This window comes from Paroedura picta, chromosome 2, assembly GCF_049243985.1.
Source record: "Paroedura picta isolate Pp20150507F chromosome 2, Ppicta_v3.0, whole genome shotgun sequence".
Lineage (NCBI taxonomy): Eukaryota > Metazoa > Chordata > Lepidosauria > Squamata > Gekkonidae > Paroedura > Paroedura picta.
In genome coordinates, this window is record NC_135370.1 from 78,920,183 (window position 1) to 78,926,847 (window position 6,665).

Here is a 6,665-nt window from a genome sequence, read left to right on the forward strand (position 1 = left end):
TGACATCCAGGGGCTTTTTGCACGCCTTCAAAATCGCACAATGGTTGCCAATTGGAAACGCTATTGATTTGCCATAACGCACGACGTCGTAGACAATCTGCCACACACCTGAAACCAATCTGCAAAAAGCGCTTCCTTGTAGCGCTTTCAGGGGAATCCCAAAAAGTGGATTCACCCTCCGGAAAGCGCTACACTCTTGCAACCAATCTGCAACACTAGCGAAAAAGACCTGTGCGTTAACATTGTTGCGGTTTCTTCAAAGTCCCTCCTCCTGAGCCTGTCCTCCAAACTTCCGGCGAAGCGATCGCCATTTGTTTTTCTCCGAGCGAGCGGGGATAAACGCACCAGCGAGCCTCTTTCTGTTTAGAGGCTTCCCTGGCTTCAGTCCTTCACCTTTAGTCACTAAGCACAAACCACAGAAAAGCCCGTTTGCTGATGTATTTTCCCATTAATTTTTACACATTCATTCAGCCGAAAATCGGGCCCGTGAGAGGGGGGGGATTTTTTTTTTTCACTCGAGGCAGCGTGGCAACGATCATACGGTCAAACGACAGCTCAAACACATTAGGCAGCTGGATGGGTCTCTCCGTTGCAACGAATCTACACAGATTCGTTACAATGGGTCTGTTTTTTTTTTTAAAAAACCTTTCTTAAAGGGAAAGGGGCTGTTTGGGAGCATGCTAACGGCTGCCCATTGGCTGCTTGACGGCCAGGGGCGGGACAAGCTTGGCAATAGCGCTTCCTTTCTAGCGATTTCTGCCGAGACTGGAAGCTGTGGGAAATGCTACAAAACGCAACTGGATTCCACTACAAAGGCAGGTATGCATAACGACGAATTCCACTATTTTAAATGGCGATTTTTCATTCAGTGACCAATTTGCAACAAAGATCCCGGTGCATAAAGCCCCCCACTGTTGACGTGATGCAATCACTGCAAGCCTGTATTTTTTTTAAATTAAGAACCATGCGGGGGTGGGAAGTTGCTTGCAACTTGCAGCTTGGTTTTGCCCAGGCAGCTTTGCAAAGCCTAGCCCAACTTTTTCCTCCATTTATTGCAGGGGAGGAAAGGGAAACGCTGAGGTGGTACGTTTATGGGGGGATGGGGGGGGCAACCCTGCAGCTTTTGCCCTGAAAATGGGGGAAGCTCCCTGCAATGTACAAGAAAAGGGGCCCAAATCCCTGCTTCTGCAGCCCAATTTCTGCTTTTCCCTCCAGGCCACCACTGGCCACCCTTGGACAAGCTGAGGGAAGTACAGTGCTGACTCATGGCTGCCCCTTGTGAGCCAGTCCAGCTGAGCCCTACAACCGCAGCAGCCAGCTGAGCTCCATGTGAGAACTGCCATTCTCACTGGTGCGCCTGCTGCTTGGCAGGCAAGAGCAAAGACCAGGGAGGCCACTCCTGAGAGAGCAGCCCAGTGTTGGGGGGTGGGTGTGCGACAGAGGCCTGCCCCAGCCCTGTTCCAAGCCCAGTGGAGTAGGCAGCTGGGCCATTTCTGGCATTTGGGGGGGGATGGGAGTGATGGAGAGTGATGTCACATCCAGTGGGAGTGTCTGGGTGATGTCACTTCTGGTGACATGTAACTATCAGGAGTGTGACAGGGAGGTGTGGCCTGCTGAGATAACTTTTGGGGTTTCTTAAAGCCTGAAGAATGTTAGTTCATTCTTTCATTACCTTTATTAGCATTCCATAGAATTCAACATATAAGTGAGAAGAGATGAAAACAACTGAAGATATATATGAAGAACAAGAAAGCAATAACAGTAAAATATGCATTAAAAGTTGAGTTCTAACTTTTAAAACTTCCACCAAAACGTTTGCAACCACGGACATTATTTCAGGTGAATAATCATTTAATAAGTATCAAAATGCACTTTCCTTACAAATCCTTTAGAATGAAATAAAGGGAAAACAATTTTTTTTAATGAGGAAATTCCTGAAGTTGGCAGTCTAGGATTATGTGTTGGGTTGAATCTGGTAAGTTTACAGGACATAAATATAACCTCTCCAGAATTGGGACCTTCTGATATCTCCCAGCTATCACCTTAGAGATAACAACATTCATCCTAGTCATCATGAAAGCTTTGTGCTGGCAAGGGTTATCAAAAATATAGACATAGTGGACCATCCTTCCATGATCAATTTGTAAGCTAAGGTTGATAGGAGAGTATATATGAGGTTGAACAGAAAAAGGATTGAGGAGGGTGGTATACAAATATAATAAATTAAATAAATACATTTTAAAAGTAGTCAAACTCTAATAATCTCTGTTATAAGGCACAAAATATGGCTGATTGATTTGAGAATAGGGAAAAATCTACTGAAAATTCAATTTGAGTGATTTTGAGTCGCCTGAAACTCAACCCCCCCAAGACGGAGGTCCTGTGGCTGGGAGGCAGAGGGCAGGACCAGGCAGCACGCCTACCCACCCTGGCAGGAGCACAACTTACCATCGCGCCCCAGTCCAGGAATCTAGGGGTGACCATCAATACCTCCCTGACTATGGAGGCTCAGGTCAAGAGAGTAGCGGGTCAGGCATTTTTCTATCTTTGCCAGGCCCGACTACTAGCGCCCTACCTGTCCCCTGACCACTTGGCTACAGTGATCCATGAGACAGTCACCTCCAGAATAGATTTCTGTAACTCGCTCTACGCCGGCCTACCCTTGTCTCTGATCTGGAAACTCCAGCTAGTGCAAAACGAACCTGCTCGGGTCCTCACTGAAACACCTTAGAGGGCCCATATCCAGCCTGTGCTGAGGCAGCTGCATTGGTTGCCAATTGCTGCCTGGATCAGGTTCAAGGTTCTGGTTTTGACCTTTAAGGCTATATGTGGGTTGGGACCCACATACCTGAGGGACCGCCTACCGCCCTACATCCCCCCGCAGGCAGGGGAGAATCTCCTGATCGTTCCTGGCACTAGAGAAGCACACCTGGCCTTGACCAGGGCCAGGGCCTTTTCGGTCCTGGCCCCTACCTGGTGGAATGAGCTCCCAGGTGAGCTGCGGGCCCTGCAGGATTTACCAGCTTTCCACAGGGCCTGCAAGACGGAGCTCTTCCACCAGGTTTTTGGTTGAGGCCGGGGTCAGCGAATGAGTGCCAGCATCCCCCCCCCCCCGGACCAAGTAAGTTAGATCTGCTCCTCACCCTCCCAGCTGCTCTGATAGCAGGGGATAGGAATAATGAGAGCTTCTGCCATGTTGGGATTGTTTTGAAAGTCTTTTAATGGGTATTTTAATGGGAATAAGACTGTTGTGACCCGCCACGAGCCTACGGGGAGTGGCGGGAAATAAATCTAATTATTATTAATAATAATAATAATAATAATAATAGTAGTAGTAGTAGTAGTAGTAGTAGTAGTATCATCGGTGTAGAGTAATAGGGGGATAGAATGTGACCCTAATCTAGGGGGATGGCAATTCAAAGTTTGGAGCCAAGTCATTAAAAAATAAATTTAAAAGATTAGGGCCAAGAACACATCCAAGAACACATCATTTACTTGGATTTTAGTAAAGCTTTTGACAAGGTTCCCCATTATGTTCTGATGGATAAGTTGAAGGACTGCAATCTGGATTTTCAGATAGTTAGGTGGATAGGGAATTGGTTAGAGAACCGCACTCAAAGAGTTGTTGTCAATGGTGTTTCATCAGACTAGAGAGAGGTGAGTAGCGGGGTACCTCAGGGCTCGGTGCTTGGCCCGGTACTTTTTAACATATTTATTAATGATCTAGATGAGGGGGTGGAGGGACTACTCATCAAGTTTGCAGATGACACCAAATTGGAAGGACTGGCAAATACTCCGGAAGATAGAGACAGAGTTCAACGAGATCTGAACACAATGGAAAAATGGGCAAAAGAGAACAAGATGCAATTTAATAAAGATAAGTATAAAGTTCTTCATCTGGGTCAGAAAAATGAAAAGCATGCCTACTGGATGGGGAATACGCTTCTATGTAACACTGTGTGTGAACGAGACCTTGGGGTACTTGTGGATTGTAAACTAAACATGAGCAGGCAGTGTGATGCAGCGGTAAAAAAGGCAAATGCCATTTTGGGCTGTATCAACAGAGGCATCACATCAAAATCACAAGATGTCATAGTCCCATTGTATACGGCACTGGTCAGACCACACCTGGAGTACTGTGTGCAGTTCTGGAGGCCTCACTTCAAGAAGGACGTAGATAAAATTGAAAGGGTACAGAGGAGAGCGACGAAGATGATCTGGGGCCAAGGGACAAAGCCCTATGAAGATAGGTTGAGGGAATTGGGAATGTTCAGCCTGGAAAAAAGGAGGTTGAGAGGGGACATGATAGCCCTCTTTAAGTATTTGGAAGGTTGGCACTTGGAGGAGGGCAGGATGCTGTTTCTGTTGGTTGCAGAGGAGAGGACACGCAGTAATGGGTTTAAACTACAAGTACAACGATATAGGCTAGATATCAGGAAAAATATTTTCACAGTCAGAGTAGTTCAGCAGTGGAATAGGCTGCCTAAGGAGGTGGTGAGCTCCCCCTCACTGGCAGTCTTCAAGCAAAGGTTGGATACACACTTTTCTTGGATGCTTGAGGATGCTTTGGGCTGATCCTGCGTTGAGTAGGGGGTTGGACTAGATGGCCTGAATGGGCCCTTCTATGATTCTGTGATTCTTGTTTAAGTCCCTTGGTGGGTGGGAGCTTAGCTGTTAGGTGACCCTTGCCAGACTATTTAACTTGGCATGATGTTGCTGTATGGAGTTTTTAAAGGAGAAATAATGTGAGTATCGATCCTCAGAAACTCCAGTTTATTCCACAATAGCTCACTGGGAACCAAGTCATATCACTTTTTAAGTCAATAAATGCTGCATACAATTTTTGTACCAGAATTTATATATTTATCAGCCAGGGAAGCAAGAAGGAAGCAGTGGTCTGTGATAGAATTTCCTTTAGTAAGTCCAATCTGTTCTGGTCCAATGATGTTATAAGAATGGATCCACTTATTCAGGTGGTGCTCTAGATGCTTGGCATAAAGTTTGCCAATCATTGAGACAAGGCTAATTGGATGGAAATTTTCTGGAAGACAGTTGCCCTTTTTGAAAATTGGAATGACTATTGAATTTGACCAAGAATTTGGAACAACCTCATGTTGATCAATAAGGGTCAGTGGAAAAGACCACCAGTGAATGTGGTTTTTCAGAATTTCTGGGTCCAGAAGCTTTACCAGATTTTAGTTCCATAATTAGTTTGACAATTTCATCAAAAAGTTCCAGGGCAGCAGTGCTGGCTGAGAAGGAGGGAAAGAGAGCATCTGCAAAGCTGCCTGTGAAGGTGTGGTGAGCATTTAATGGGAGTGGCCAGTGTGCCAAACAACTGCTAATGACAGGTGCCCAGCCCCCTCCCTTTTAAGCCCTCCTCAGCTGGGAAGGGATTTAAAGGGCGCAGGTGAGGTGCTTTCCCCCACCTTCTCAGGCACTGCCTGAGAAAGTAAGGGTGGAGGGACATTTAAACGGAACAAATCATGATCGAATTATGATTTGGCCAACCTGATGCAGACCATTTGAATTCAGGGAATGAGCAGTTCATCCCAGGTGAGTTGAAAAAGTACCTGAATCAATACTGATCTGGGCACTTTTTGACTTATCCAAGCCAAACCACCCCTAGCAGTCAGACTCCAGCTTCCCTGGGGTGGTGGTGTCTGCCACTGACCTTCTGCAGTAGCAGCCTACTGGAAAATGTATAAGTTCAATACACAGTTCACCCCTGTTGCTGAGACCTTCTTGTCCATCACCTACAAACCAGTTAAAATATTGGTATGCCTATTGAGATATATGCAGAATGAATGGTCTGATCAATCATTCAGTTAATCTCATAGGAATTAGTGATAATGATCAGCACTCTGATATTCTTTTCTACCGTTCAAGCAAATTCTTGTGAATCTACTTCCCTTTATTCACTGCCACAAAGCTCTATCAGAAGAGGCTTCTCCTATTCTAAAATGGCCACTGTGTTACTGCTATCCATCTGTGTTTATATATAACATGTTTCTCAGATAATTATATCTTTGCAGCACTGCTGTAATAATTCTCAAAGTCATTACTCTGCAGGATGAACTGAGACATGGTTGCTTTCTCAAGGTACCGGTACCATCATGGCCTGACCAGCCCAGTAACAAATTTTTGCTTATACATCCACAGACAACATTGCTCCAAATACCAAAATAAGTCTTAAAGGAAGAAAGTGGTGATGTTCTGAAATCATACCCCAGTGTGACTTGACTACATTTCTTACAGAGCTGAACCCACTCTCTTGCAACTTCAGTTAATGTACATGAACAAGAATGTGTGTTTCATGGTGTTTCATGGTGTCCCCCTAATCATGTTTCTATTAGCAGCAGACAAAATAGAAGATAGAAGTTGGTAAAGAAAGAGCTCATGTCAAGATGAAATACAGGGTGAACTGGCCATTATGCCTATTATTTCCCAGCAGGCCAATGGCCTTCCCCATACCAAGGCCAGGCCATCTCTCACAGCAAGGGGGAGATACTGCCTATCCAGCCCTCACATGGCTTGCTCAGCCATCACATGGTGATGGGGAGAGAGTGTTCACCAGGCTCCCATGAGACAGAGGATGGAGGAGGCACTGCTTGGCTGACTCTTGCTGGGCTCACCTGTTGAGGGGGAGGCAGCGCCCATCTAGT